The sequence below is a fragment of the Apium graveolens genome, chromosome 10, assembly GCF_009905375.1.
Source record: "Apium graveolens cultivar Ventura chromosome 10, ASM990537v1, whole genome shotgun sequence".
In the NCBI taxonomy this organism is placed as follows: domain Eukaryota; kingdom Viridiplantae; phylum Streptophyta; class Magnoliopsida; order Apiales; family Apiaceae; genus Apium; species Apium graveolens.
This window is the reverse complement of record NC_133656.1, coordinates 126,594,365-126,621,956: the sequence shown is the minus strand read 5'-3', so window position 1 is coordinate 126,621,956 and position 27,592 is coordinate 126,594,365. Positions and strand designations below refer to the sequence as shown.

The following is a 27,592-nucleotide window of genomic DNA, read 5'->3' as shown; positions in this document are numbered from 1 at the left end:
TGGTTTTGTGGAAATAGGGTATCTCCATCTTGGACCTTCACTCCAAACCAACTCCCAAAAGTTATTAAGACTCTAAACAGACTCTAAAAGTTGGAATGACTCAAAGAACTCACTCAGTCCTCCATAGCCCTTAAGTGGAAGTTGACTCAAAACTTAATACTCACTTATCTAGTTCGTTTACTGATTTTAATGGCTTGTTAAGCTTTCTAAAACTTTATTATATCTATTTAGACCAAGGCCCATAAAGGCTTAACCTATGACATGATAATAATCAATCAAAAGTCAAGTTCACTCAAATCTGCCCTGTTCTAAGCTGCTCTCGGGTTTATGTGTGTGCACCTAATCAAATGCAAGTTTTAATTGATTCTAAAGCTATTGCACTTAAGTATGAACCAATTCCCAACTCCCCTGAGCTCAGGCATACCAAAGCCTTACTAAAACTCATCTAAATTGACCTAAACTTCTAGTATAAAATTCTGCCCTGCTAAGACTAATGCGACTCATTCCACCTTAGCTCCCTTCATTACACAAAAATTAATCAACAATCGACCAAGGAAAGTCCTAACATACACTAACATCTACTGACTTACAACTTATAAGGTCCATTTCCAATTTATTTAGCATGAAGATCACTTATAAAGACAAGCAAAGTAATACATCACAAGACAAGCCATCACTTAGCATTTTATGGCAAAAATTCGAAGTAAACATGCATGGTAACATCATGAAACTTACTGACCATAAGCTCATATCATCATATATAATCTAAATTAGCATTTTATTAAAGGAATCATGGCATGCAACTCACAAAAATCAATTATCAAGAGGTTAAAAGAACAACTATATTGGAAATATCATATCTTCGAGTTTTTAAGGTGAGCTTTAAGTAAACTTTTGTTGATGGCACTAGTAGATGCTTGAATTGTTGTTTGGGTGTCATGAATAAGCTTGAATAGTGTGGACTGGAGATATGTGTAATAACATTCCTTATGCATCATCCATGATGGAGGTTCTGCATCTCCCCTTATACTCATACCTTCTATTTCATCATACTCACTATCATCCCCAAATGATTCTTCAGCATATTCAAAATCATCACCCGCTGTGGAGGGCATGTCAGTGATTGCATCATTGGCCATTTGCATAGAAGCCGTTATCTGCACCAAATTTAGAATTCTCTCAGCAGCTACATTGTTTTGTTCAGCTAGAACTTGATAAGCTGAAATAGGGTGAGTAACTGCCTCAGCTTCATAAGAAAGAGAGTGTAAAACAGCTTGATAATCTTTCTGAAATAGTTTTTTTCATGGATAGCCTATCTGACCCTTCCTGTCAATCACCATCCTATATTTATCTTATCTCTGTATTTACTTGTCTCATTACCATACACAATCAGACTTTACTTTCACTATCATTGTCTGGCTTTCAATACCTTGAACTAGGTATATCTATCATAAAAGATACTATTCCAATTAACAAGACAAAACTCAATCGACTTAATTATATATCTGAATGTCTACCCGATCATTTATACTTAATCATGGCCTTGAAAACTGTAAACAGATAGCATGCGGGTCACATAGCACGTAATCATGTTATTCATATAACACATGAACATATAATTCATGTAACATATAAGACACGTATCACATACTTCATATAACATATAACTCAGTTCGTCAAAACATTCGACTTGATACGTTCACAACTGAAATTGGGGCGAAATATGACTTTTTCGGTATTTATGCAACCTAGAAACGTTTAAAGAATCAAGAAACCTTTTGAAATGAAAGATTTTATGCCTCGAAAGTAATTTTAATAGAATTAGAATATTTTTTCGACTCTAGACGCAGTCATTTTGTATTAAACAGACGAATGGTCTATTTATTATGAATAAAATAAGAATAAGTTAATTAATAATAATATCAATTAATTTTTAAGTAGTTAAATTTATATTTAAAAGCTCAAAAATATTTTTAAATCATCTTTAATTTAATTATAAATAATTACATTTCATTTATTTATTTATAGATAAAATTAATTAATTAAATGAATTAATTAATTAATTAAATCCATAAATAATTAGTTATAAATAAATTATAAATAATTAAATCATTCAGATTTTTGAAAATAATAAAAGAAAATAATATTTGGAATTGAAATAATTCAGTTAACTATTTACAATAATTAACAAAATTATTTTTGAATCAAAATAAAATTTTGAAATAAGGAAAAGAATTTTAGTTTATTTTTAAAAAAAATATTCTAGAAACATAAAAATTAGGATTAAAGTCAGGGGAATGGATCAAACAGCAACTCAAGTGAAGAAGACGACCGGAAAATTTTGAAGAACTCTCCGAAAACTTTACAGAATCCGGCGAGCTTCGAAAACTCCTGTAACGTCGGATCTGACCCAAAACGATCTGTTTGCTTCGGTCTTCAACTCCAAACAACTTTAAATCACTTCCTCCATCCATTAAATCACATGATATCCACACCCAAAACTAGAATCAACTTATCCGGCCAAAAACGAAGCAATTTTTGGTGACATAATCGGAACAAGTGAAATAACACAACCAATAACGAAACTCGACAATCTAATCTGAAAATGAAGCTTGTAACTCATACCATCAATTTTTAGGATTAAAACTGACATCCAAAGCATATATAATCCGGAAAATGAAAACAAAAAACGGTTTAACTCGAAACTCGACTAACACTATCCCGTACAAACACATAAAATTTATACACGAATCGATTCCCCAGTGCATGATAAACCTTATTCACGCATCAAATACAATCAAAAATCAACACAAAAGAAACGCCCAAATTCGACTACAAAGTACTTCAATTTCGTTACCTCAACGTTCGATTTGGATCAGAGAAACACCCTCAAATCTCCTTTGATCCTCAAGAACAATCGAAGAACCCTACCCCTAATTTTCATAGATTTTTTTTAATTTTTTTTATATTTTCTGATTTTTATATAATTAAATAATAATTAAATAATAAATAAGTGGTATTTATAGTTATATTAATAATACTACCAAAATTATTTAGGGCTTAATTATATCATTAATAAAATAATTAGCCCAAAATTAATAATTAACGGGGAATATTTGTTTTAATCCAATAAATGCAAAATTATGCCAAAATTTCCAAAAAATCATGAATAATACAGATATACATAAATATTGAATATTTGACAGTCCCTTAATTTTATAAAAATAAAAATACGATTTTTGTGGTCTTTTACGTCCCAGTAGGGGCCCGGAAAAGTCATTTTTCACGAACCAAAATACTTCCTAAATTAACTGGATGTTCAAAAAATCGCTATGATATACGCCGTATGATGCATAATAAAGCCAATTACTCCATATTAAATAACAACTACTCCCTCCCTCCCTCCCAATTGTTATCGTTTCTAGGAGAGTGTTTGGCATGCATTTTAAGATGAATAGAAAGTATAGTTCTATAACTTTTAAAAAAAATCTTTTTCTGAAAAAAATAGAATGTGTAAACTTTTATTCAAAAAAATAATTTTTTTTAAAAAGCTAAAGAACTATACTTAATTTTCATCTTAAAATGTGTGTCCGGTACTCTCCCAGAAACGATAAGAATTGGGAGGGACAGAAAGAGTATTAAAAATGAAATTTGGAAAGTATAATTTTTAATATAAATTCATTTAACATGTAATAAAATATCCAAAAATATCCCAAACCATACAGAACATATATAGCTTGTAACAAATACTCAATTATGATCAATCATAAATTATAATAGCATAAATCACCTAATACTCATTTAATATATCACAAAATAATCATAAATTTTTCGGTCATTATATCGTTCCCTCCTTAAATGGATTATGTCCTTAGAATCATGCTAAGGCACATATAATAATAATTTTTAAGTATCTCATTTGCAATTTTATTCAGGTTAATTTTATTCCAAAGATCATTAAAAATGACTTGTTGACTGCCCGAAGAAATCTTCATCTTCGTTATCTTCGTCAACAAGAACGGATCATCCGTCTTGCAGTGTTCTTCGTCAGCAGCAGAAGGAGTTAGTCGTTAGGCTTCTGAGTTTAGGACTAAAAGCTGTTGATGTTAGGAATCGTAGCTTAGGACTATCTTTTAATTTTTGCATATAATTCCTAAATTTCATCGCATGTAATCATCTGATACATTAATCAAATTTTAATTAATTGCAGTATTTTGTCTCTAAAACGTTTAATATTCTGATGACCTGTTAAATACTGATAATAATCAAGTTCTGATGACCTGTTAAGTTCTGCTAAAAATCAAGTTCTGATGGTAACGTGGCAGTATTTGTTTACTTGGTTTATTTTTGGTCATTACCTCATTGGTCATATTTTTACAGAACATTGGTAAAGCAGTAATAATCATTTATTTAGTGGTAACAGTTTTTTTAAAATTTTAAAAAAAAACTGAACGTCCTTGACTAATGGGATTACTTGGTTAGTGGAACAATTTTTTTTCCTTGAAAACTGCATGTGATAAGTAATGATTACTGAATACCTGTGCTCATTAATTATCTTTTACTGCTGCATGTCTGACAGGTGTCTCAACGATTATTTTTTTATCGTGTATAAGTAAAAGACACAAAAGATTATAAAATCTTTTATTCACTTTGACACTCTATCTCTCTCTTTTTACTCTTATTCTCTCTCACAACTACTGAGGATTTATCATACAGATATTTTATCAAACATCTTACAGGCAACCTAATTTGTCACTTACTTCTCAGGGCACCCAAGGATTTGATTGTATATGGAGTCAAGTTTATACCTATCAACTATGCTACAATCTTGAACAAGGCTGAAGCTCCATCTGATTTGCACTTTGTGCAAGATTTTTTAGCAAATAGTGAGATTGGGTATACTTTGACCCAACCTCAAGCCATTTCAAGCCAACAAGTTCTGACGTTCTGGGCATTTTGATAATGGTGGTGCTACTAGTACTCCAAGCATCATTTTTAAAGTGAATGATGTTGAGCATGTGGTTACTCTTGGAGCAGTTCGTAAAGCTCTCCACTTACCAGAAGGCTGTATTTTTTTAACAGTGGAGGAACCTGTTCTACAGCAGCTCATGGCCAGTTTCGGTTATGAGGGCAGTTTGGGAAAGCTTGGACAATTAAAAAGAGCGAAAATCAGGAAGGGATGGAGCTTTTTCTTCGATTGTATCACTAAGGCATTCGCCAATAAGTGCTTTAACTTTGATTCCATTCCAATTATGAGTCAGCACATCGGGTATGCTCTTATTCATCAAACTCACTTTGATTTTGCAAGTGCTGTGCTAGTGTTCATAGGGGATAGGATGATAGAAGATAGGAATGTAGTGTACTTTGCTAGATTCTGTCAGCTTATATTTAATTTATGTTATGCTGATGAACCCCAACCTACCACTAATTTAATTCCACCCTTTAAGCTTGCAAAACGGGCTTTTAATAATTTGTTAAATGCTGACATAAAGAAACAAGTGGTTAGACCCTTACAGATACCTCAGTCTGTAAAACAGATCCTGGTAAATGCTGATCCTCAAACCTACACATCAGTTTTCCCTCCATCAGAACATATTTCAAACCATCACAGACATCTCAACCTTCACCATTAGCACATCCTGTGAGGCCTTCATCTTCCAAACCTAAGAGGACAAAGACTGTACCTCAGACACAACAGAAGAGAAGGAGGATTATTCTGAGAGATGAGTCAGACAGTGAGCAACAGGTTCCAGAATTAGAACCTATTGTTGAAGAAGCTGAGAACATTTCCTCTCAGAAGGGTGTTACAACTGGGAGTTCTAATCTTCTCAAAAGACTTAGAAGGATGTATTCTGATGAAACTCCTAAAGTCTCTCCACCTTTAAAGAGACATAAAAAGCAAAGAGACAGGAGACATGTTAGTATATCATCACATTATGAAGAAACTCTGGAAGAAGGAGCTAAGGAAGGGGGTCAGGAATCTCTGATCCCAACAGAACCAATTGTTGTTCATTTTCTTCCTTCAGCACAACCAGAACCTACTCAAGACAGACTGTCAACTCCTCCTATATCTCCTATAAATGAACAAGTACATACTGACGACCCAGGCACAAGTGCTGAGATTGATATTCATAACCTGATTATGCCAGAGGTTTTGTACTTAGAAGCTCCACCAGCTCCAATCACTCCACCACCAACACCACTTCTTGATGCTGATTTTAATCCAGAATTTCCTAGAACACCTTCCCAGCATCTAGATACTGAAGATCAGATTTTAGGTGAGCATCAGAATATGGACGTTGATCAGAACTTAATTGGAGATCAGCAATTAGAGGAAGATGTTGAAGCCTCCATAGCCTCTCATACTATTCTTTTATCAGAGGATGCTGATGATGCTGATTCTATAAGTTCTGATGCTGCTAATGATGAAATTACAGGTGAAGCTGCTGCTCCAAATGTAGATACTGATGCAGCTGGTCCATCAGGACATGCACCTCAACAAACTATTCATAAAGCTGAGATAGTCAAGAAGTTTGTTACAGGGAAAGCACCAGTACCTTGGAGTGAAACTCCTACAGGACAGGAGTGGACTAAGGAGTGGAACACAGTTAGTTTTGTTCATTCTGAAAAGATTTTTTGTTGAGCATCTTGCAGAAGCTGATGAAATGCTGATAAATGATGATTTCAAGGCACATATGCGAATTACTGCATTAAGTACAAGGCACCTTCAAGGTCAACACTCAATAACTCATGACAAGGTGAATAAAATTCAAGAAACTTGATCCAGCAAGATATGAATCGGAAACTTGAAAATAAAAGGTTTTTCCAACCTACCTTTGACAAAATTGCCTACATTGAGAAAACCCAAGAGAAGCAACAGTTTCAGATTGATGAAATTTTGAAGAATCAAGCTTCTCATCAAAATCAGCTCAATGAGATCCAATCCTCAGTGGAATTGCTTGTCTCTCTTCTATTACCTGCTGATGCCAAAAATGGGGAAAAATTAATTAAGTCCAAATTCCAACCTATTAAGACACTTAAGGGAAATGATGATGGAAAAGATGATCCGGGAAACTCTGGAATGGGTGGAGGTCATGGTCAAGGTAAAGGTCTTTCATCAAGTAGAACTGGAACTACAAGTCAAAGAACAAGTTCTGATACTGAGAGAAGAATAACTTCTGATACCGGTAAAAGGATAAGTTCTGATGAACATCTGGAACTTGATGAGGAGATTTCAAGATAGTTATTTCTGAAAGAAAATCCAGGAATGGACTTTGAGAGCCTAAAGGAAGAAGAAGCTAGACTTAAGTTAGAAAAAGTCAACTCCAAATTTGAAGCTTCTGTTGTTAAAAAGAAACTTTCTAACGCTAAAGGCATTGTGATAAAAGAAAGGACAAATCCTGAGGCAACTATGGCCAAATTACAAATGGAGATAGATACAAGGTCCAAGGGCAAAGAGAAAGTTGGTGAACCTGTAAAGGTTTATGTGCCTCCTATGGATGAAGAAATATCTATTGAAGATGCTAATCTTACTCTGATTTCAAAGAATATTTCTCAAACAACCTCTGATATGGCTCAAGTTGTTCAGAGTCAAGATATAGTAAGTTCTGGTATGACAATGAAGCAAGCAACCTCTTACATAGCTCAAGTTGGCTTGATATCAAATAAGTCGTTTCATGGCAGTTCCGTCTAATCTTTGAAGACTGCAACAAGTGGTTTTGAATCTGTACAGATGGTTTACCATACCTTCTTGAAAGAACACATCTTGTTATATTTTATGACAGATGGAAGGGTTTACCACATAAGGGAGAATGCTATACCACTGAAGTATTTTAAGGAACTAGAACATGTTCTATTCTTACTTCAAGTGAAGAACAGATTAACAGAAAGTGCTGCAAATTATTTGAAGACTCAAATTCAAAGACAAAATAAGCTTTATTCTGTAAAATCTGACAACACATACTGTCCCAAGTACAGAGATCACAAAGGTGATATTGTTGAGATGAAGCCTAAATCTCCTAGGATTATAACTACCTGTCTGGGTTATAAGGCTGTAGAATTCAATCTTGAGTCTGACAAGGCATATTTGATCAGACTAGATCAGGACATAAGGAAAGCTAGAATAAATTATCTCAGGGCTGCTATCTTTCAAATTGGTGAAGATACAGTTGAATTGAAGAATGCTAAAAGGAGGATGATTGATGAACTTAAATATGTTAAGAGATGTTTGTTAAAGAACTATCCCAGAACAACTCCTGACATCAAAGAGATCAGTAATTGAAGCCAAGTCAAGATCTACAACTGCTCAAATTCTGATTTGTACACAGTCTGAAGCTGTTATCAGAAGTTAAAGTTGGTAAAGCTTTAAGGACTGTAAGTTGTTGTTATATAGTCAAATTCTCATGCATTTGTACTTAATATTTTTGACATCATCAAATATCTGTTAAACTTGTATATTATGCTAATTTATAAGTTGGGGGAGATTATTAGATATATTTGATAATGTCATGTCTAATATGATTTGTGTTTAGTTTTCAGATCTTACTTAAACAGGACAAATCAGTACTTAATTAGAAATCAGCACTTATACTAAAGTCAGAACTTAAGTTTTCAGAACTTAAGTTATCAGGAGATATTTATCAGAAGATAATATCAGGACTTAAGGAGACTTTTAAATAAGGAAGGCAGTGGATTGAAAGGAAACAAGATCAAGACAAACGCAAGAAGAGATATGCATGAAGAAGGAATTCTATGAAGAATATAATACTTGGAAGAAAAGATAACTAGTTGATATATTTAAGGAAGCAGAATTATATTCCATATCAATTAGCGATTATCTTGTAGCTGTGTAGTATATAAACATAGACATAGGGTTTACACTATATGTGTTATCATTATCGAGAATAATATTCATTGTAACCCTAGCAGCTCTCGTGATATTTGTTCATCACTGAGAGAGGACAGTTCCATATTATAACAAAGTTTAATAAAGTTTGTTTTATGTTACTTGTGTTCTTTTAATTCGATTTGATTGTGATAAACACTGTATTCAACCCCCTTCTACAGTGTGTGTGACCTAACATTATAAAATGAAATTGAGTAGTATTCTACTATAATTTTTTTTAAATACGATGTTAGTTGAAATTGATCGAATTCAGTTGAATTTACGTTGCAACCAAGAATAGTTGAAATTCATTTTCGATTTCATACGGTCAAATTTAATATTTTGGTGGTATTCTTAAAAAATTTCAAAAAAAATTATTATTTGGAGGGAGTTTAATTTTTCTCAAAATATTTAATTATTTGGACGGGATTTTCAAATTTTAGGTGAAAAATTAAATTCAACTGCCCTCGGTCGAATTTTTTTGGTTGAATTTTACGGGTCGTAAATATTCGGTCGTAATTAGCCGGTTAAATTTATTTAAATACGACCGAACTCTTAAATTCGACTCCCTTTATTACAACCAATTCAAAATCGGTCGAATTTAGTTAAACTCGACCTCGCGCGATCGAACTAAGCTAAATTTGACCAATTTTTTAAGTTGAATTTAGCCTTTTTTCTTGTAGTGCTATATCTTCATTTAACTCTCTGTATTTTATCATATTCTTAGAATGGTATTTCCATTTCAAGTTATAGGCATTTTATTACAACCTTTACTTTAGCCCCAACACGTATGACGTCCATAATTTACTTAAAAAGTTTCTTTATCATCTTTTTGATTCCACTTCTTTTCCTATTTAAGTTTTCCATTCCCTTGTCTCGTTATTTCTTCTTAACATAAGTAAATCCTTCTTCCCAATAGTATTACTCGGTTCTTCATCACTAAACTATTCCTGTGGCTAACTCTGGAATGAAATCTTTCAATTGATAACTATTTGAATTCTTTTACTATGTTTGCTAATAAAGTTATCAAAGTCCATCTTTTCTTTTTGCTAAATTAATAGCTACCTCAATAGCCTTGCCCAAATAATTTCTAGTCGCGCAACTTTTTTTTTAACTAACTACAATTATCCTCTATCTCATATTTGACTTCCTCAAATTGAAAATATACTTCAAATTATTGGGTTATGTGCAAGTTATATGCCTTCTTTCCTACATAATCAATACCTTCCCTTCTTCAGTTCACATACTATCATTTCCAACTTCTACCATACATCGGATACTTGTATTCAAGAGTTTTCTAGTATTTCGGAGTATTTCTCATTACTTTGTCGCTCTATATTAGTATACCTTCAAGTCCTTTAATAAAACCCTATTGCAGATGATAAAATCTCTTTCATTATCTAACAACATCCATATTGGCATAATTACTAATCTCCTTTTTATTCAACCTCCCTTCTTCATCCTCTTCCTTCCTTCCTTTTTCTCTTATTTTGAACCTTTAGTTATTGAAAATATTCTTTTCACTTGCCTCTATAAATAATTTTTTAATTCTCTTATCTATTACAAAAGGGCATATTCATCTAGTTAATGTCTCGCACACTTGCTGTAACACCGTGCTAATTCCACTAAATTTCTGAATTCCACGAGTATCCTTACTACCTCCAAATTTCGAATTGCTTTGATTTCGGATCTAAAAGTCACGTCAGAATTTAAATTACTATGATATAAGCCATATGATGCAAAATAAAGCGAATTGCTCTATACTAAATATCAAATATTAAAATGAAATTTAAAAAGTATAATTTTTAATATAAATCCATTTAACACGTAATAAAATACCTAAAAATATCCCAAATCACACACAACACATATAGCAAGTAAGAGATACTCAATTATGATCAATCATAATTTATAAAATATAAATTAACCAATACTCATTTAATATATCACAAAATAATCATAAATTTTTCGGTCGTTACAAATAAGTTCATTCAACAGTGGATTAAGGGGTTAAAGATATTAGAAGTAGCTATTAGGATTAAGTGTAAAAAGTAGAAAGAGTGAAATTAGTTGTATAGTGTTGTATATGTGAAAGAAATCTAAGTGTTAAATACCAAAATATTGTTAAGTGGAGAGAACGGTTAGAACAAGTCTGTTGTAGATTGATAGCAATTATTCTAAGTCGATGAAATGCTATAGGCAAACCTTATCGATTTAGCTAAGTAGTCGACATAACATGCCTATTTTCTTATCTATATCTAATATATGTGCAATGAGTAACTAGGTGGTTGTGAGACAGTTTATTCGTAGTAAAATTACTAAATTACCGCTTATAATTATATGTTAATAATTATTCTTATTTAATATACATGTATTAATTACACCTAATTTAAACATGATTAGTGTATGTAGACTTAAATATGAATAATAGAAATTCTTCTTGATTCTAACAATACAAGATTATATTGAAATTTATAAAGATATATATGATATAATGCTAAAAATCTTTAACCGTATTTATATATAACAAATATTGAGTTTTCATTAAATGGACAACACATAGTTCGAGTCGAGGGGATAATTAATACAACAACACATACTTCGGTCAAATCATTAATCATGTACCTCACTCATTGCAATCGTACTCATAGCATTCAAATATGTTGATTATTTTGAAATAATATTTCATTAAAATTTTGAAAATGCCCTAGCCTTGTACACAAAAATAAGAGTACTAGAGAATTTTACTATTTCATCTTAATGTTAAATGTCCCAAAATATGTCGAGCACGAATATAACCGCACCCCGAAAAGGCAATAACTAGTTATATACACAAACAAATATTTTAACGTCATTAATTCATCAAAAAATTACATGAATATACCATTAAGAACTGTAATAAAAAAATATCAATTTATTCAGTCTAGACCTTGCCCATGCATTTTACGGGTTATATAGAGCTAGTTTCTTGATGATAATAAGAGAAATTTGCATGATAGAAAGATAATTTTTGTTAGTTGTAAATACTATATAGGCAACCCTGCTATAGGTATAAAAATGTAGAGGGAACATTGATGGAATATTGCAAAATTTTGGCCAAACATGTGCATGTACTCTCTTGTGGCGCACTTGGCAATTTTAAGGTTTATTTTCTCCCAAGTCTTCGACACAATTAAAGAATGTAATGGCATATGGGCTCTCCTCTTGTGTCCATAAAAATGCAAGTATGCTCGAGCACACGTCTACGAGCACACGTCTATGAGACTGTGATAGGTCACGTCTATGAGACTATGACATATGTCTATTTTGAAGGCTATCTTAAGTAAAAATATTAAAAGCTTGTATTGCTAGTTCATAGTTTAGTGTGCTTTCTCAAAGTATTAGATATAATTATAAGTGAGTTTTTATAAATTGTATCTAGTGCGCACTATTTAATTTTGTGTTGCAACAATCTTCATGATTGTTGGCGTAAGCACCATTGAGGGTTAATATTCTTGAATAAAGTGTATTTACCACCGGAACTTGTAACTGTTTTTTTTTCATTCTGATTTGTGATTCACAATATAAATTTTCAAAAAATGAGATTTAGTTATATTTAGCAGGCCCTCTTTATAACTCTAGTTTGGACTTAACATCAATAATGCTTACGTGGCACTTATAGTACCATAGAATGCAAAGACTCTCAAAGTTTTCTCAAGAATATAGAAGTTTAAAGACACTGAAAATGATAGTTACTAAGGTGATGAAGGAGTTTTTGTTGTGGACACTTCATATTTTGTTACCCGCGCGTGAATCTTAAACTAGTGAGATCAAATAATTTGCTTGAGAAAAATACATCACAACTTTATTCCATGATTCATAAACATTGGGCTATAGCACTTGCAATACTTGAAAGTAGTCAGATAAAAATATTTACTCGAGGACACACATTACAACTTTATTGTGATGAGGTGTAATATATATAGCTTATGATTGTATTTTAGAACCAATTTCTACGTATACCACGTGTTTGTTAGAGATCACGGAGACGCTTATGTTCGGCAACTACAATCTTTCATAAAAACATTGCAAAACATATTATTTTTTGAATAATGTTCTACAAAGATCAATATTTTATTCAAATTCATAAACATCATACATATATCTCATGTAGAACATTACAAGATGTTTTATTCTACGAAACATATTTAATTTGCAGAACATTTGTTGAAATTGCGGAACTTACACATTTTACTTATTAAAATTAAATGATTTTTAACAATTTTAATGAATTTGTGGTTTTCGTATAACATACTTCAAAAATATATATATATTTTTTAGTGTTTTCATTGTAGAACATAGGTGGTCTCCAAGGTCTCCGATAAAAATGTGGTATCGATAGAACTTTTGTCTATAATTTTATTATCCTAGATATCATAAAATCTTATTAATGTAATAATAAACTTTTTTGTACAAAGGAGAGTGATAGGTAGTTATAGTAATAATTTTATCATATAATATTGATGGAGTGAAATCTTTGTGAAAATTTATTATTGCAGTGTTGCTCCTTCATCTTGTCTAAGCCTTATCTTCTTGTCTAAGCCTTATCTTTGTTCTAATAATATATTTCATTTGGACAAAGGATAACTTCAATATAATGTGAAAAAATTATAAATATCACTTATAAAACATTCATTTCGTGGGGTCTTTAGTTTTTACTAATCGTGCATGGGAAACTAAAAAATTAAACCATCCTTTTAACTAATCATGGCCACCAAGTGTCCATTATAATTATGAACCATTAAAGAAAACTTACATTGATCTCTAAATATAACAGCGTCAACATTCGTTTTAAGTGTGTCTTTTTCCGATTTTATCTACTTCTCAAGACAATCTCCTATTATAAGGGAATCGAAAGAGATTACCTATCTTGAGGATTATATCATTTTTCAACCATTATCCATTATTGATGTCATAATCACTTGTGTAATTGATGATATCGATAAATATAGACAAATATATATCATGCATGCATATAACTAACCAATATAAAAGTGTATTATATATATATCTGTGTGTCAATGTTCAAAAATCTTATACATATAAGGAAGTATAAAGCCATACATATCATTTCGCTAAAAGTGCTAATTTGCAATGATTTTTTAACCATTACAACAAAAGTGTTGCAATAGTTTACTTATCACGAATTAAACTACACCTCATGTTATAGTAAACATTACCTCATTGTGCAACTATATGTTATATAGTGTTGTATTAGGTATATGACAAAATTATGTGATGACGTGGTAGGTAATTAGACATATGGGTCACACATAATAGACCCCCATTTTCTAAAGTGTTATACAATGTAGCAGGTAATTTCACAAATGTGTGCCCCAGTTTACTAGTTTACTAACGTGGTAATCCAACAAAGGTTCCCACTTTGTGGACATGACAAGACAAATGTCAAGTGACATCGGAACAGAAGGACCAGTATGCTAATTTGGCACACCACATAGCAAGTGTACATGGAAGCCGTCTCACTTTGCAGACGTGTCATGACATGTGGCTGGTGAGTTCGCTAGTCTGCCCATTTGTCATGTGTCAGTGTTGCAGTTGGTGGCCAAAAAACCTTGAATTACGTGTCAAATCCCACCATATCTGGTGCAACTCTAATTTTTTGTTGCATATTTTAAAATAAAAGCTTAATGTAATGCTTATTTGACGTATTGTCATATTAAAAAATATTGAATATGAGCATTTTTGACATAGTGTATGTAAAATTCATAATATCTTGTGAAGAAAAGTATTTTGAAAAAAACTGTAACGTAGACATTTGATGATGTTAATGTGATACATGTCCACATGATTGTGATTGTTAAGGTACATAATAACCATATTTCATTATAATTTTAGCTCAAAGGAATTTTGTCCATTCTCTTGAAGTCAAAGTATTGATCTTACTATGGCTTACGGTTGCACGGGTCTTCCTTAATATTTATATATTTTATTTTAATTTTATATAATTTTATTAAAATTCAATATAAATAATTAAATTCTAAATAATGATTATATAATTATAATTTTATTGTGTATAATTTCAATTTATGTTCAAATATTATAAATAGTATATTATTGGTGAGATCTTATTCATAAATAATAATATATATATTTGTTGGATTCAAATATGGGAACTTATATGTATCTTTATAAATAATAATATAAATGTTTATTGTTGACAACGTGAAAATTTGTGGAGAGTATTTTTTTTAATATTTGAATCTAACGGTTGTAATTATTTGATGAAAAAGATTCGACCGTATTGATGAGAATGGATAACCAAGATGAGGGTTAACTAAAATATAAATTATATTTGAGTTATTATAGTACATTATACATTCTTATTTGTCCAAACTTGGAATATTAATATAATTCACACTCTAAATTAAAGCGGGCCTCACCCTGTAGATTACTTTCAACCTCTTTTGCTCATGTCGGAATGCCTAACAGTCAAAATTGTACAATCTTTCATATCTCATACACAATATATTACTTACATATATTGTGTGATAGGAGATTTACGTATACTAGATATATTTAGTTTATTAATATATATAAATAAATATTCGTTAAATAAATAATTAAAGAAAAATAATGTAAACCGTTAAATACGAAAAGAATATACACTATCCATAAATATTCTTTGGATTTTTTTTGAAAGAATATTAGTATTGTATTTATAGTAGTTTATTTTTTTGGTATATATGTTTGAATCTTTATACTATTGATATGGATAATTGGTTAGAAAATAGGTGCAACCTAAGCTGTCAAAGAACACTAATGAATATACACATATTGATATCTACTATATATAAAACTATACAATCGTATCTGATATCTACATATAGATACATTTAGTTTATTATCTATAGATATTTGATAAATATAATAAGGATATATATGATATCTTCGCATGTGAATAGCTAGCCTCTTCAAACCCTAAAAAAAGCTCTCTCAGCCTCTCTTTTTTTCTACCCTCCGTTCGGGGCTTTCATCGGGTTTCACCGGTGGAAAGCCTCAAATCATCTATTTTCCTTGCTTTGGTCGTGTTTTTCAATAATACTCCTCCCCGTGTAAGGATTTTTATCGTTCAAGATTGTATTTTTGTTTGATAAAATCTTTGTTGGGTGAGATTTGTTCCCAATTTATTTGGGTTTTGTTTATTCTCTCCTTGTGAGAGTTTGGTGTATTTTTTCGGTGTGTTTTGGTGTGATTCGATGTCCAGGACGTTAGATCTGCCGGATTTTCAGAGGTTTGATTCAGTGATAAAGATTGATGTGGGATTGCAATTACGATTGATAGCTCAAAGTAGTTTTGGGGAAGGCGATACATGTGTATATATCAATTTTAACAAATCGCTTGATTGGGTCTTCATAAAGACTAAATTAATCAGCGATATGATCTGTTTTATATTTGTTCGACTCGATTGTTCTTGTAGATGCCGTATGGCTTTTCATTATTGAATTAATTCTGATTTTTTTCAAAAATAATAGTGATATATACTATCCATCCATATCTATTAAATTTTTATCCACGTTACATATCTTTTTATTATATATTCATTAATCTTCTGAAGATTGACATGAAAAATTATTATAAATTGGATGCAACCCAAGTTCTTTAGCAACCACAAGATACAAATTCGAAAATCAAAGAAAGATGTATAAGTTTTTGGTGGTGGATGATGATGAGACATTGAGAACTCAAATTTGTAACATGCTTCATGAATGTGAATACGAGGGTATTATTTTGTATTTATCTACTAACGTATATCTTGAATTTTTTAACATATACAACACTTGTATATACACACACTCCTCTTTAAAAATCTTTCCCCCTTATGTGTGCACTGCTAATGATTTTCTTAAATGAATTTCAGTAATGGGTGCAAAAGATGGTGCTGAGGCTTTCATGTTAAAGAATGATTTGTTTGATCTCGTTATTGCTGAAATACACATGAAAGACATCAACGGTGTTCAACTAATGCAACAAATTCATGAAGAATTCAAGTTGAAGTTACTACTAGTTATTTGTGTGTTTGTGTTATACAATACTATATAAGATTAAAGTTGAATAAACATAAGAACAATTAATATTTATAAATAAATATATATGACACTGATTTACCTTTATTTGTGAGTTGATTGAATCCTTTTTAGCTTTGTTATGGATATAGACACTGATATATTTTAGTAGTTTTAATATATTCACATTCTTTTTTATATGGGTCAGATATATCCTATATTTTTCAAAGCCTTTATTCACTTTTAAAGTTATACATGTTCTAAAATAATTATTGTTATGTATAAATGGAATAATCTTATATTTTTACATTCAATTTAATTACCTAATTGTTCTCATACATGGAGTAATATCATCTGATAATACAAGGGAGGTTATAATGAATGCAATTAAGAAAGGAGCACAACAGGTCATTTGGAAGGATAGTATTACCATAGATGATTTTAAAAACATATGGCAATATGTGATACTATGGAGAAAGAAGATTTATGAGCAGGCAGCTCATGTATTTTATTTATTTTTCCAATTAACATGTGTGTATGGGAGAGACCTAGAGGGAAAGATGTAGATAAATGAAGACAGAGAATGTGTAATTTTCTTTGTTTCATAGAAAAATAAGTAATACTTTGTTAATTTGTGGTTGTGTAGAAGGGCAAGGATAAGCAATAGGTTGATCTCTCACCCAATCAAGATCTTAGTGTCTCTTCTAATGAAGATGTTAGTGTCTCATGTGACCATGAATGAGGACATAATGGGGGAAAGTCACATTTATGAATGAAGACAAGAAGGGGAAAAGTCATATTTGATAACTTCAAATATTTGTTCATTGAATAATAATATTGAGTTTGGGAGAAATTTCAATGATTCTATTAATCTTTCTTTTTATGTACAAAGTGGGTGTTAATTTTTTACTTACTTTTTTTTAATTTAAATAATTAAATTTAAAAGAAATATATAAATAGAGGTGTTACATATTTTTTATGTGAATAAATTTAAAAGGAGTTACATATCTTAATTCTAACACCCCTTTAAAAATAATAAAAGGAGATATTACTTAAAATCCATAAATCTAGAAACAAAGCACTAATATTTTTCTAAATAACAATTAAACAGTCTAAAATCTCCAAAATAATATTAGTTCTCCAAACTTACTAAATCAATAATATAAATGTTGAAATCTCTAAATAAATGATTAAGTCTAGATACTCATAGAGTCCGAAATCCTAATCAATAAATGTGTAACCCTCCACCATATAGTCGCAGACGGCATGAGCCAAATACCCAGTACGAATATGGAATGCAATTTATAAAATAAAAATCAGAAATGAAGATTTCAGAATTAATAATAAAATAATAATTTTAAAAATAAGTATGGCTGAAATAACGAGGGTTAAGATATTTCATATAGGGATCAGAACAGATAAAAATACACACATTATAGGGTACGTCATGTGTGCAACGAAATGGACAACGTGTACGGCATATACAATGTCACCTTATATCCAGTAACGCATTGAACTCTAGGTGCACCCACTTATTATGAACAAATATCAAATGACCAAAAACTCCACCCAAGAGCTAACACAAGGATAGGTCGTGACCAATCACACTGTCACGCACGTGTCATGTCACTGGTACCGCAATGACATGACATTAATACCCCTACAGCTCGTTAACTCGGTATACCCTATACCCTATAAAACTCTAAGGGTCAAATGAAAAAATATTCTCGCAAAATTTTAAAAATCACTTGAGACAAATAATTTAGATTTCCAAAGTGGAGGGTGCAATAAATAAATTTTGAAAATCGCATAAACAGACATTTAAAATTTTCCAAAATCAATTTTCAAAATAATTTTCGGATGTTAAAATGATCAAACAATATTAATGGAGCAAATAAAATATTGAATTCAACAAATGAGGGATATTTTATATCTTGGAGGAGTAGCGCCGAATAAAAAGATATAGAATTCGTATCTCAAATATCACAACTAAAATACTAACAAATCTGCAATTGAGTCAATAAATTCCGTGCCCGCGATCTAAATACAAAATTATAATTTATAATTAATATTTTGTTGATTCTTAAATTAGTTAATAATTTATATGAAAGCAATATTTATATTAATCTAAAATTGTGCGGTAGCTGTACTACTGATTTTGGCACTACAAGACACTACAACCACACACGTTAGAACCATATCCTCATGTATAAAACAAGACATGTACCAAATTCAGAAATGGATCAACTGAGCATAATAATTAATCAAATAAACAATATAAATATACAAACTGATGTTGACACCTAGTCATGCAACAATTAATTAATTTAATACACCACTTTAATCATTACAAATATATTAACTAATTACAAAACTAAAACATATGCATACTATTAGTTCATCTAATAATTAAAAAAGTTTTACCGATAATATAAATAAAATCGATAATGAGTCTCCCCACATATAATAATAATAATAATTATTTGTGACATAACTAATAAATATAAAACACGCTATCATGATATTACCTACAAATAAAAACTATTTATTTTATTAACGAACTCATGATTTGGTTAATTACTATAAAAATTACAACTTTTAAATAAACATGATATAATATAGTTGGAAACCAAATAACCATTCATGACTTCATATAAAATTAAAAATCAAAGAGCAAAACCATCATACACTAAATATATATAAACTTAGTATTAATTATTAACTCAAAACATCAAATATTTTTATATAGGTATTAATCATCAAATCAGAATCATATATATATATAAATAAATAAATATAGAGTAAAGTTCTTTGGATACTAACAATTATGCTTCAAAACTTGTTTTAAAATATATAATATTCATGTATATTACATATATACCCCTTAAAAAGAATTCCGTCCCCGGAATCAAACGAAACTAAATATTTGTACCTGATACAAAACAATGCGGATATATCTCACGAATAGAGTCTTCTAACTGCTAAGTCGTCTCTCTCTCAGAATAACTTTTACACAAAACTTTCACAAACGGAATGGTGTTCTTCCTCTGAACTCACTCCTCTCGAGCTAAAATAGCCTCAGCTTCTTCCTAATATGAAAGATCTTCTCTATTATTATGTAATGTCACGAACCCACACTACTAACTGGCAGAAATATGCATAATATCAATTAAACTGTAAATTCTACAAAAAGATAGAATATTAAAGCTACAAAGCTTAACCACAATCCCCGGATCCACAAGAATGAGTTTGAACAATATCTAACATTTTTTAATATTACAGACCAAAATATCTTAAGTCAAATTACTACCAAATTTTAAACCCAAAGTTTATAAACATTAGTGAACTACAAGTTCCCCACCTTCTCCAACATCTGATGGTAGGCATACCCCGAGTCCCCGAAAGTATTACGTGCGGTTTGCTTGAAACAAACCATTTTCGGGTTTCACTGAAGGGATAACATTAATAACAATATTAATGAGCAAAACGCTCAGCAAGTAAATAACATTGAATAACAATGCATCATATACTCAATAAGACGATAACAGAAGATAATCAATAATATGAAATCTCAAATAAAAGATAAAGTTTTTAATAAATGAATGGAATTGGAAATCTCATGGCTCTATGAGCGATGAGGGGTGATCAGCCCACATCAAAGCTCTAAACCACATAATAAGTGATTCATAACTATTGAGGATCATCGACACACATCGGAAATATAAAACCATCAGGCTCCCCGCTACTGATGTTTAACAGTGACTGGCGCCTCAGTTTTACTAGGACATACCATCCAATTTCTTTTAATCAATTCATTTTAATTTCAAAGGGTTTTTGATCAAGGACAAGATAACAAGGGTTGGTATTGTCAAGGTTCAAGTGACATGTTTTCTAAAATTGAGGGAATGTTATTAAGATCAGGGTTCCCAAAGAAACAATTCAAATTTGTGAGGGGTTTAGGGTTCACATGATATATTAAGGGACTATTTAAGGGTATCGATGAGGGTATGAGGTAATATCTGATGAAAAGGGTTGAATTCAAGTATGAAAGCAGTTAACTAAATCCAAGATCTAATCACTAGGTGATGTTAGGGACTATTTAATTCTATTAAAACTGTAGTCATGCATTAACATGGTATTTAATCAAAAGAAGCAGAATTATAGAGGTAAGTTAAGAGTTCACTTGCCCGGATTACCCTTACTGAACACTTGTATGGAATCATCTATGGGCTCCTTTCCTGGCCTCCTACTTGGACCTATAATAAATAGTATCCTTGTCACAACTCTTGCTAACTACCCTTTCGTGTATACTATAAATATATATATACATATATACACATATATATATAAATTCTACTAATTACAAGTAATATGTGCATCACATAAACCACATAACACATAGCAAGAAATGGCATGGCAATTTATCACTTAAATAATAGTTCATACCTAGACTCTTTTTACGACCTTAGTCACTTAAGAAATTAACAATATAGCATACAAATATCATGACCAGTACTCCTAATTCTCCCTTACACACCTCAACTCAACCTAGATTTAGTAAGGCACACTTGTGCCTCACTTGAAATAACTCACAACTGCAATACACACTACTTAAGTTACCGAATGTACACCTTGGCACCAATTGTGTGCCTTGGAAAAAATATGGATTTCTACCTTGGGCCTTTGCTATATTCAGACTCATATGACTTCTTATGACTTTCATCTAACTTTAGTAATTGGTTTGCCATCAAGGCCTCACCTAAAAGATACACAAATGCAACGCACTTCTCTAAAGTTTCCAAAGGCAACTCTAATGGTGAGTCTCGTGTGTTTTGGTGGAAATAGGGTATCTACACCTTGGGTCTTCACTCCAAACCAACTCTCAAAGGTTATTAAGACTCCAAACTGACTGTCAAAGTTGGAATGACTCAAAGACGTCACTCAGGCCTCCCTAGGCCATAAGTGGAAGTTGACTCAAAACTGCCTCCCCTGATTTCCAAATTGCCCTATTTTTACCAACTTAATACTCACTTATCTAGTTCATTTATTGATTTTAATGGCTTATTAAGCTTCCTAAGACTTCATTACATCTATTTAGACCAAGGCCCCATGAAGGCCTAACCTTTGACATGATGAGAATCAATCAAAAGTCAAGTTTACTCAAATCTGCCCTGTTCTGAGCTGCTCTTGGGTTTGTGTGTGCACCTAACCAAATGCAAGTTTTTATTAATTCTAAAGATACTGGACTCAACTATGAACCAAGTTCCAACCTCCCTAAGCTCAGGCCTACCAAGGCCTTACTAAAACTCATCTCAAATGACCTCAACTTAATGTATCTTGAAGAAAAAATGGAATGCAAGAATTTAAACTTGATAAAACAATATTTTTAAAGAAAAAGACTTTCAAAAATAACATGCATGGTCATTTTTATAAAAAAACTACCCAAGATCAACACTCTAAACATTAGGCTCTTAAGAAATCATTTCCAAATGTTTATAAACAAGATTATGACTTGGCAAAATAGAAGTGTAACACTTCTCCAAGATCACATCTTCCTCATGTCTATAAACCACCATGGTTAAAACCTTGAGTTCACAAGAACTAAGGTCTTAACTTCGGCTTTAACAATATGCACCCACAAAAGTAACCTTAAAATAAAGATACTCCTCTAGATTATGAAGGCTTTGGCTTGAATAGCTTGAGAAGTGAAAGAAAATGAAAAAAAAGTGAAGAAAAATGGCAAGAGTGGGGCGGGGCTGTGCTTAGCCGAGAGGGAGGGAGGAGAGGAGAGAGTGAGGTGTTTGAGTGGGTGTGAGGTGAAATGAGCGCATTTCCTTTGTTTTGATACTTTGATTTGATTAAAAGTGGTAGTGGAATGGAGAAATTACATAAGTGTCCCTCTTGCTAGTTATGACAGAAATTGCATGCAAGGTTAAAGGAGTAAACTAGCAAGTTAGTGGGGTTGGAAGTTACGGTCTTAGCCGTCGACTCTATTATAATCTAAAATGCATGCAAGGGTGTACTAGTAATCTATAATAAAAGTATGATTAAAAAGAATGGATTTTAGTAAATAAAATACAACTCCATAAATCACAAAATTAATACCATAAATACTATGAGATTTTAGAAGTTTTATAAAATTATTCTCAAAAATTTTGAACAAGAATATATTTTAAAAGAATTTTCTAAAATTAATATTCTAATATATAAGCCACATAAAAAAATGATTAATAACTCTCAGCCACATAAGAAAATACAAGTAATTTGATTTTAAGCCACTATTATACAAATTATCATTTATTGTCTAATCGCAACTTTTATTATCCAATCGTTATAAACTCAAAAATTAATTAATTGCGTAACGAAATTTTCTTGCGTACGCTTATAAATAATCTAACAATGTCCGCAATGCCACATAACAAAGAATGTGTATGAAATTTGGTTTAAATAACCAAGAGAGAGAAGGAATATTAAAGGAATATAGGTTTGATTAATTATTAACTGCAGAGTTAACTTAATGATTTAACCAAAAAAAATATTTTATTGATGCGCGTCTCCCTAGACTGATTTGTAATGATGACAATGATATATATTCATACATGCATATTTACCAAATAATTTCACTTAATTTATCATGCATATAATAAAATACATCAAAAATTCCCAATGTAATATCTTCAATAGTATTCAGGACATATCAGGATTTGATCAATATACATCAGGATTTGATCAAATATAAATGAAAAGGAAATTATATGTCCCAATTAACCATACCAATTTCATTGACAAGCTTTGTAAATGTTGTTTTAGGTAACTGCTTTCGTTCTTGAATTGACCCCTTTTGATCGCATAATTTCTGACATCTATTACACAAAAAATTATATAGTGCATAAAATAGAACATTATATTACATTCATATCAAATATCTACAGGCGTTACAACCTCCCCCCTTAAAGGATTCTGTCCCCGGAATTTAAGTAAACAGATGAGGATACTTATCTAACATATCACTTTCTAATTCCAATGTTTACTCTTCAACTATGGGATTTCTCCATAAAAACTTTAACTAAAGGAACTATTCTATTCCTTAACACTTTATCTTTTCTATCTAAAATGCTAATCGACTGCTCAACATAAGACAAATCTGGCACAATTTCTACTGGTTCATTCTCTATGATGCATTTGGTGTCAGGGTTAAACTTCTTAAGAAATGATACATGAAAATGTTGTGAATGTGCTGCATTTGAAGTGGTAAGGCCAACTCGTACGCCACTCTTCCAACTTTACCCAAAATTTCAAAAGGTCCGACAAATCTTGGACTCAACTTTCCTTTCTTGCCAAACCTAGTTATCCCTTTCTAGGGCGACACGTTCAACATAACAGTTTCTCCTATTTCTGAGTGGATCAACATACTTTCGTTGTCTATCCTGAGCCGCAATCAATCAGTTTCGAATCAACTCTACTACTTCTTTCATTTGTTAAATCAGTCCGGGGCCAATTACCTTTCACTCTCCAACTTCATCCCAATAAATCGGTGCTCTACACTTTCTTCCATAAAGAGCTTTATACGGGGGCATTCCAATATTGGCATTAAAGCTGTTGTTATACGAAAACTCTACCCAAGGCAAATGTTCATCCCAATATCCTTTGAAGTCCAAAGCACAAGATCTCAGCATGTCTTCTATGGTCTAAATCGTGCGCTCACTTTTTCCATCCGTCTATGGGTGATAGGGAGTGCTCATCTTGAGTCGAGTTCCTAAATGTTCTTAGAATTGTTTCTAAATCTGGAGTTGAAACTAGGGTCTCTATCTGACACAATAGATACTGGAATTCCATGGCGAGTGATAATTTCCTTTTGATATATATGAATCAGCTTGTCCATTGAGAATCTCTCGTTAATCGGTAGGAAATGAGCCGACTTGGTCAATCGATCAATTATTACCCAAATAACATTCTGATTAGATTTTGTTCTTGGTAATCCAACTATAAAGTCCATTGCAATGTGCTCCCACTTCCATTTAGGTACCTCTAAGGGTTGAATTAGTCCACTTGATTTCTGATGTTAGACTTTTACTCTTTAACAAGTGTAACATTACTAATCCATTATACAATCTCCTTCTTCACATCCGGACACCAAAAGTTCTGTTTAAAATCTTGTTTCAAATTCCGATTTGTGAGCATCCTTCGAAATCTCATTCTTCAATTCTTCCACATTCGGTATCCAAATTCTTGATGAGAATCTTAGAATTCCTTAGTTGTCTTTTTGAGTGTAAATCTCTGCTCCGATCAACTCATTCATCCTTTGATTCATCACTTCTTCTTGGCACTTCTTAATCTTTTGTAATAATTCCGGTTGAAATGTTATCGTACAAATTATTTCTGTAGGTACATTTGGAGCTCGAATCTCAATTCCAATTTTCTCAAATTCCTTTAATAACTCTTGGGCCATAGTCAACATATTCAATCTCTCCTTGCGACTTAAAGCATCCGCTACTACATTCGCTTTCCCGGAATGATAATTGATCGTGCAATCGTAGTCCTTAATCAACTCCAACCATCTTCATTGCCTTATATTTAATTCCTTTTGAGTGAAACTGTACTTCAGGCTCTTGTGATCCGTATATATCTCGCATTTCTCTCTATATAGGTAATGTCTCCACAGCTTCAAAGCAAATACAATCATAGCCAATTCCAAGTCATGAGTTTGGTACCCTTGCTCGTGAGGCTTAAGTTGTGTTGACGCGTAGGCTACCACCTTCCCTTGTTGCATTAAAACACATCCCAATCCTTTGTGTGATGCATCGCTGAATATTACAAAGTCTCCTCGATCGTCTGACAGGGCTAATACTGGAGCGGTGACTAACTTCTACTTCAATTCTTGAAAACTCTTCTCACAACTCTCTGTCCATTCAAACTTCTCATTCTTTCTGGTTAATTTTGTCAATAGTACTGCAATCTTTGAGAAATCCTTCACAAAGATTTGATAATATCCCGCCAATCCCATGAAACTTCTGATTTCAGTCGGGGTCTTCGGCCTTTCCCAATTCATTATAGCTTCTATCTTCGCTAGATCAACTCGAATACCTTCACTTCCGACAATATGCCCTAGAAATTGAACTTCTCGCAGCCAGAATTCACACTTTGAAAACTTGGCGTATAACTTCTCCTTTCTTAAAGTCTCCAAAGCTATTCCAGATGTTTAGCATGTTCTTCTTTGGTCATTGAGTATATTAGAATGTCGTCGATAAATACAATGACAAACTTGTCCAAATACTCCATGAATACTCAGTTCATCAAATCTATAAAGGCGGTTGGCACATTTATTAATACTCACTTATCTAGTTCATTTATTGATTTTAATGGCTTGTTAAGCTTCCTAAGACTTTATTATATCTATTTAGACCAAGGCCCCATAAAGGCTTAACCTATGACATGATAATAATCAATCAAAAGTCAAGTTTACTCAAATCTGCCATGTTCTGAGCTGCTCTCGGGTTTATGTGTGTGCACCTAATCAAATGCAAGTTTTAATTGATTCTAAAGCTATTGCACTCAAGTATGAACCAATTCCCAACTCCCCTGAGCTCAGGCATACCAAGGCCTTATTAAAACTCATCTAAAATGACCTAAACTTCTAGTACAAAATTCTGCCCTGCTAAGACTAATGCGATTCATTCCACCTTAACTCCCTTCATTACACCAAAATTAATCAACAATCGACCAAGGCAAGCCCTAACATACACTAACATCTACTGACTTACAACTTATAAGGTCCATTTGCAATTTATTTAGCATGAAGATCACTTATAAAGACAAGCAAAGTAATACATCACAAGACAATCCATCACTTAGCATTTTAAGGCAAAAATTCGAAGTAAACATGCATGGTAACATCATGAAACCTAGTGACCATAAGCTCATATCATCATATATAATCTAAATTAGCATTTTATTAAAGGAATCATGGCATCCAACTCACAAAAATCAATTATCATGAGGTTAAAAGAACAACTATATTGGAAATATCATATCTTCGAGTTTTTAAGGTGAGCTTTAAGTAAACTTTTGGTGATAGCATTAGTAGATGCTTGAATTGTTGTTTGGGTGTCATGAATAAGCTTGAATAGTGTGGACTGGAGATGTGTGTAATAACATTCCTTATGCATCATCCATGATGGAGGTTCTGCATCTCCCCTTATACTCATACCTTCTATTTCATTATACTCTCTATCATCCCCAAATGATTCTTCAGCATATTCAAAATCATCACCAGCTGTGGAGGGCATGTCAGTGATTGCATCATTGGCCATTTGCATAGAAGCAGTTATATGCACCAAATTTAGAATTCTCTCAGCAGCTACATTATTTTGTTCAGCTAGAACTTGATAAGCTGAAATAGGGTGAGTAACTGCCTCAGCTTCATAAGAAACAGAGTGTAAAACAGCTTGATAATCTTTCTGAAATAGTTGTTTCTTGTCTGCTTCATTGACATCCTTTAACTCAATAATAATGGGCTCTTTCCAGTCTGACGTACTTGTTTTTCTCTCATTATCTCTCTGTTTTTGCATCAAGGGATCCCCTTGGCTCCTCACCCTCACACCCTCACCTTCACCCACTAAGGTGGGACTCCACTCACTCACTTTTT

General features: G+C 32.0%; 1 pseudogene; it reads right to left on the bottom strand.

The window, feature by feature from the left end:
- LOC141690949 (protein NRT1/ PTR FAMILY 4.5-like) overlaps window positions 1-27,257 on the bottom strand; it is a 33,917-nt pseudogene extending 6,660 nt beyond the window's left edge.
- Between the last annotated feature and the right edge of the window lie 335 nt (window positions 27,258-27,592).